This window comes from Dromaius novaehollandiae, unplaced genomic scaffold, assembly GCF_036370855.1.
Source record: "Dromaius novaehollandiae isolate bDroNov1 unplaced genomic scaffold, bDroNov1.hap1 HAP1_SCAFFOLD_53, whole genome shotgun sequence".
Taxonomy (NCBI): domain Eukaryota; kingdom Metazoa; phylum Chordata; class Aves; order Casuariiformes; family Dromaiidae; genus Dromaius; species Dromaius novaehollandiae.
Genome location: NW_026991301.1, coordinates 643,817 through 650,814, shown reverse-complemented (window position 1 = coordinate 650,814; position 6,998 = coordinate 643,817).

The following is a 6,998-nucleotide window of genomic DNA, read 5'->3' as shown; positions in this document are numbered from 1 at the left end:
CCATTAGTTCTACCCTGCACTCTCAGGAGCAGGCTTTCAACACTCTCTCCTGCTTTAACCACTTCCCCAATGCTCTCCATTTTAACTTTCCCTGCGGTCACTGCAGGAACAGCCCGACCATCTCCGCAGAGCTCCCACGCAGTTAAATCAACCGGAACACAAAAGTTACTGTTGAACCCTTTGTGGTCTCTAAAACCTGTAGCGTTACTCAGGCAAGAGAACATGTCTATGATTAAGCCATCCTGTCTGCCATTTTTAAATATAGCTTACACCACATGGATGGAATGGTTACGCAAGCGGACCTGAAGCGCCAAATGGCGAGAAAGAAAGGATGTCAGTGGTGTTACAGGGCCAGGATTAGGAGTTCTAAATAGCATTGATGCTGAGGCATTAGTGAATAAGCAAGTGCCACAAACAGAGATGTGTCTAGATTAGACAAAGCAAAGCCATTACGATCATCTCTGTTACCTCTTGGACGTAATCAACGGTGCTCCTCTCAGATTTCTACCTCAGTGGGAGCTCAAAGAAGGCAAGCTCATCAGCTTCCTTAGTTGCAGCAGGAGGAGCTCAAACTAATGTTTCTTTGGCGGTCCATTGTATCCAAGCCAAATGGACACAATCCGGACCAGTTGCAACAACTCGGGCAGGTGAGAAAGGGCTCCTACCCAGTGAAATTCGCAAAGCAGGACTCCTTCCAAAGGAGTTCAGTGTTAAGGAATCTTGGACTGCCACCATCTAGAGTTAATCAGAGTCAGGCTAGGGCAGCCCCATGACATTGCCTCCCGCACCCCCGGTCGACAATAACACCAGGCCTGTTCCCACCTTTCTCCTAAGAGTGTGAAACTGCTCAAACTCTCCCACCTATCAGTTCACATGGATCAGAGGTCTGGGCACACCAGGCTTGCCTCGGGCAATCCCACAAGACATGCCCAATCTCGCCATCCTCCCCTGTGGACACTTACACCACGTCCACTCACAGCTGCCTCCTAAGAATGCCCGCCTGCTCAGCTGCCTGTCCGAACAGCCGACGCTGACAGGCAAGAGCTGTTGCCAAGCAAGCTTGACCTGCATGCGCAGGGCAGCCCCATAGCACTTTCACAGCTGCCTTCCTCGCCGGTTGACACTTACAGCAGGGCTATTCCCTCCGAACGCCTAGGAGTGCCACACTGCTCCAATGCCTCCACTGACAGTCAGGGCTCACAGGCAGGAGCTAGTCCCAGCCAAGCTTCCCCTGCATGCCTAAGGCAGTCCCACAACAGGATAACGGCTTGCCTTCCTTTCCTGTCGACATTAACAGCACCGCTACTCCCGCCTTCCTCCTAGCAATGCCACGTTGCTCAAATGCCTGTCCAACGAGCAAGGGCTGCTGGGCAAGAGCGCAGGTATGCGAAACTAGCCTTGGGCAGCCCCACAAGATGTACCCATCTCGCCTTCCTCCCCCGTCAACAGTTACAGCAGGCGTACTCACAGCTTCCTCCTAAGAATGCCCAACTGCTCAGACGCCTGTCCGAACAGCAAGGGCCGCTAGGCAAGAGCTCTGGGCATGCCAAGCTTCCCTTTGGCAGCCCACAACATATTCCCTGCTCTCTTCTAGGTGAGGGCCTTTTGGCCTTTACATCACGGCTACTCCCAACTTAGTCCTAAGAATGCCAAAATGCTCAGACGCCTTTGCGAGCAAGCAGGGCTCAAAAGCAAGAGCTCATCCCCACCACACAAAACCTGCTAAGCCACAGCAGGCCCACAACACGTTCACAGTTGCCTTCCTCTCCTGTCCACACTTAAAGGCTGCGTACTCACGCCTTACTCCGAGGAGTGCCATATTGCGCAAACGCCTCTCTCACCTGTCAGTCCTCACAGGCAAGAATTCTGGACACGAGCTGGAAAAGAGCTTCTGTCAGCCGCACAGGATATGCGCAGCTCACCGTTCACGTGTGTCGCCGATCACACCAGGCGTACTCAGCGCTTCCTCAATGAATGCCAGAATAGTCAGTGGCGCGTCCGAGCAGCCAGGGCTCACAGGCAAGAGCCTTCATCCCTAACGCCACCGCACAATATGTTCCCGAGTGGCCATCCTCTCCTGGCAAAACAGAGGGGCTTGCTCGCTCTAAGTGTGGAGGGAAGAGGCGGGCAAACTGCGAACCTGTTGTAGAGCTGCCTCAGATATGCAGCTCAAGCCTGTGAGCGCTGGCTGTTCGGACAGCCGTCGGAGCAGTCTGTCGTGCTTAGGAAGAAGCTGTAACTGTCGACAGGGGAGGATGGTGAGCCCGGCTCGTTTTGTGGCCCTGCCAGAGACAATCTTCTCCTGCCCAGATCTCTTGCCTATGAGTGCCGGCTCTCCGGAGAAGCCTCTGAGCACCCTCTTAAGAGTAAGCATGGTGTAGTTGTTCATGGGGGAGGATGGCAAAATGTGACTACCTGTGGGGCTTCCAGAGACAAGCTTGTTATGCCAAGAACGCTCGCCTGTGAGTAATGACAGGGGAGAAAGGCATCTGAGCAGTGTGCCACTCCTAGCAGTAGGTTGGGAATTGGCGCGCTGTAACTGTCAGCAGGCGAAGAAGGCAAGCAAATGTCGATGGCGGAAGGATGGCGAGACGGGCTCATTTTGTTGTGCTCCCAGAGACAAGCTTGTCGTGGCCAGCGCTCTTGCCCGTGAGTGCCGGCTGCCAGACAGGTGTCTGAGCAGGCGAGCTTTCTAAAGCGTAAGCCTGGTGTAATTGTCGACAGGTCTCACAGGCAAGAGAGCTGGACCCCCCCACCCAGAATTGTTCTGCATGCTTAGGGCAGCCCAACAGCACATTCACGGCTCGCCTCCTTTGCCGGTCGACACTTACGAGCTTTCTTAAGAGTAAGCATGGTAGAATTGTCGGCAGGGGGCACAGGCAGGAGAGCTATCCAACCAAGCTTCCTTTTCATGCTTAGGGCGGCACCGCAACACATTCACAGCTGCCTTCCTCGCCGGTCGACACTTACAGCAGGGCTATTCCCTCCAGACGCCTAGGCGTGCCACACTGCTCAAGCGCCTCCACCGACAATCAGGGCTCACAGGCGGGAGCTAGTCCCAGCCAAGCTTCCCCTGCATGCCTAAGGCAGTCCCACAACAGGATAACAGCTTGCCTTCTTCTCCTGTCGACATTAAAAGCACGTCAGCATCCACCTTCCGCCTAGCAATGCCACATTGCTCAAATGCCTGTCCAACGAGCAAGGGCTGCTGGGCTTGCCTCGAGCAGCCCACAAGAGGTACCCATCTCACCTTCCTCCGCCGTCGACAAATACAGCATGCGTACTCACAGCTTCCTCCTAAGAATGCCAGAGTGCTCAGACGCCTGAGCGAACGACAAGTGCAGAGAGGTAATAGCTCTGGGCATGCCAAGCTTCCCTTTGGCAGCCCACAAAATATTCCCTTGCCCTCTTCCTAGGTGCGCGCCTTTTGGCCCTTTACACCACGGCTGCTCACAAGCCTTATTCCTGAGAATGCCGGCCGGCTCCGACACCCGTCGTGGCAGAAGTGGATTCAGAGGGGAGAGCTCTGGGCACCACAGGCTTGCCTCGGGCAGCCTGACCAAAAACGTCCAGGTCTCGCTTTCCTTCCCTGTGGACACTTACAGCAGGACTCTTCCCAGCTCACTCCTGGGATAGGCACAGGTAGCACATGTCTCTCCCACTTGTCAGCACTCACAGGCAAGAGCTCTGGGCACCCCAAATTGGCTTCCGACAGCCTCGCAAAAAGTCCCCCTCTCGCCATCCTTCCCCTCGATAAGAAGACCAGGCCAACTCAAAGCTTCCTCCTATGAATGCCAGAAGACTCAGATACAGCCAAGGCTCACAGGCAAGAGCTCTTCCCAAGCAAGCAGGCCCTTCATCCCTAAGGCCACCGCACAGCACGTTCGCAAGTGGCCTTCCTCTCCTGGCGCCACTTACAGCGGGGCTTGCTTGCACTAAGTGTGGCGAGGAGAGGCAGGCAAAGTGCACATCTGTTGTAGAGCCGCCTTAGATATGCAGCTCAGGTCTGTGAGTTCTAGCTATTCGGAAAGGTGTCAGAGCAGTCTGGCATTCTTAGGAGGAAGTTTTGACTACGCCTGTTGCAATTGTCGAAGGGGAGGAGGGTGAGATGGAGGTTTCTTGTGAGCTTCGAGAGACAAGCTTGTCATGTCCGGAGCGCTTGCCCGTGTGTACTGACGAGGAGAGAGCCGTTTGAGCAGTGTGGCACTCCTAGCAGTAAGGTGGAATAGGCCTGCTGTACGTGCCGACAGGCAAAGAAAGGGACCCGGGAACGTATTATTGGGCTGCCCTGAGCATGCGGAGCAAGCTTGCTGGGGCAGTGCTCTTCCTTGTGAGCGCAGTCGACAATTACAGCAGGCTGAATCTTAAGAAAGCAAGCCTGCTCAGACGCCTCTCTGGACTGGCGGCAGTCACAGGCGAGCGCTCTGGACACAACAAACTTCTTTCTGGCAGCTCCACAAGAAGTCCACATCTCGCCTTCCTCCCCGTCGGCAATTACACCAGGCATACTCAGAGCTGCCTCCTAAGAATGCCAGACTGCTCAGACACCTGTCCGAACAGCCTGGGCTCTGGCCACCGCACAGCACGTTCCCGAGTGGCCGTTCTCTGCTGGCAGCACGCAAAGCGGGGCTTGCTTGTTCTAAGTGTGGAGAGAAGAGGTAGGCAAACTGCGAACCTGTTGGAGAGCCGCAGATCAACGTTGTGAGCTCTGGTTGTTCGGCCAGCCGTCCGAGCAGTCTGGCACTCCTAGGCGGAAGCTTTGAGTATGCCTGGTCTTATTCTCGATGGGGAGGATGGCGAGACGGACTCGTGGCTGTGGGAAAAGACAAGGGAGAGACGTTTAAACAGTGTGGCACTCCTAGCAGTAAGGTGGGCATAGCCCTGTGTAATTGTCAACACAGGAGAAAGGCGAGACGGGGAACTTTTTGCGAGACTGCTCGAAGCAAGCTGGCCTGCCCAGAGCTCTTGCCTGTGAACGCCTGCTGGTCCAAGAGGCATCAGAGCAGCCTGGCATTCTTAGGAAGAAGCTGTGCGTGTACTGTTGCAATTGTCGACGGGCGAGATGGAGGGGCTTCGAGAGACAAGCTTGTCGTGCCTAGAGCGCTTGCCTGTGTGTGCTGGCGAGGAGAGAGGTGTTTGAGCAGTGTGGCACTCCGAGCAGTAAAGTGGAATCGGCCTGCTGTATGTGTCGACGGGCAAAGAACGCGAGCCGGGAACGTGTTGTGGGACTGGGCTAAGCATGCGGAGCAAGCTTGGTGGGGCAGCTCTCTTGCCTGTGAGTGCAGTCGACAGTTACACCAGGCTGACTCCTAAGAAAACCATCCTCTCGGACGCCTGTCCAGAGAGCTGGCACTCATGGGCAAGAGGTCTGGGCACGCCAAGCTTGTCTCTGGCAGCCCTGCGAGACAACCCGGCTCTCCGTCGACACTTACAGCAGGCGTACTCAATGCCTCCTTCTAAGAATGCCAGACTTCTCAGACAACTGGCCGAACACCCAGGCCTCGCAGACGCTGTCGACACTGCAGTTGCATGGCACTGCTAGGCGTGCAACTCTGCTCAAACGTGTCTCTCGCCCCTGTCAGTACTCACAGTCAAGCGCTCTGGGCACGACAAGCTTGTCTCTCGAAGCTCTCCCCATCTCGCCATCCTCCCCGTGGCCATTTACACCACATCCACTCACAGCTTCCTCCAAAGAATGCCCGCCTGCTCTGCTGCCTGTACGAACAGCCAGCGCTCACAGGCAAGACCTCTGGGCAGGACAAGCTTCCATCTGGAAGCCCAGAAGAAGAGCCAAATTCCCATATTACCCTTGTTTGACAGGTATACAAGCCTTACTGCTGAGAATGCCAGCCTGCTCAGACAACTCTCCGAATAGAAAGGGGTTCAGAGGCAAGAACTCTGGGCACTCCAATTGTGCTTCCGGCAGCCTCGCGAAACGCCCCTTTCTCGCCATCCTCCCCCTCGATTGTAAAACCAGGCAGATTCAAAGCTTCCTCTTATGAATGCCAAAATGCTCAGACGCCTGCCCGAACAGCCAGCGTTCACAGGCAAGAGCTCTTCCCCAAGCACGCTAGACCTTCATCCCTAAGGCAGCCGCACATGCCGTTCACGAGGGGGGGCCTTCCCTCTCCTGGCGACACTTACAGCGGGGCTTGCTTACGCTGTGTGGAGGTAGGCAAAGTGCAAACGTGTTGTAGAGCCGCCTTCGATATGCAGCTCAAGCCTGTGAGCTCTGGCTGTTCAGACAGGCAGCTGAGCAGGCTGGCATTGTTAGGAGGAAGGCATGAGAACCCCTGGTGCAATTGTCGACGAGGGAAGATGGAGAATCAGCCTTGCCCATGGGCCGTCCCGAGACAAGCTTGTTGTGTCTAGAGCTCTTGCCCATGAGTGCCCGCTCTCCGGACAGGCGTCCGAGCAAGCTTACTTTCTTAGGAGTCAGCCTGGTGTAACTGTTGACTGCGCTCACAGGCAAGAGAGCTGCCCCACCAAACTTGCTCCGCATGCTCAGGGCAGCCCAACAACACGTTCCCGGCTCCCTTTCTTTGCCCGTCGGCACATACAGCAGGCCTATTCCCACCTTACTGCTCGCCGTGCCACACTGCTCAAACGCGTCTCTCCTCGCCAGTACTCACAGGCGAGCGCTCTGGAACTGACAAGCTTGTCTCTGGCCGCTCCACAAGACGAACCCGTCTCGCCATCCTCCCCATCGACAATTACACCAGGTGTCCTCATAGCTTCCTCCTTAGAATGCCAGACTGCTCATCTGCCTGTGCGAACAGCCAGCGCTCACAGACCCGAGCTGCATATCTAAGCCAGCTCTCCAACAGTTTCGCAGTCTGCCTACCTCGTTTCCCAACACAGAGCAAGCAAGTTCCTCTGTAATCCCGCCAGGAGAGGACGGCCACTCCTGATTGTGTCGTGCGGCTGCCTTAGGGATGGAAGTCAAGCGTGCTTGGGAAAAGCTCTTGCCTTGGAGCCCTGGCTGCTGGGACAGGGGT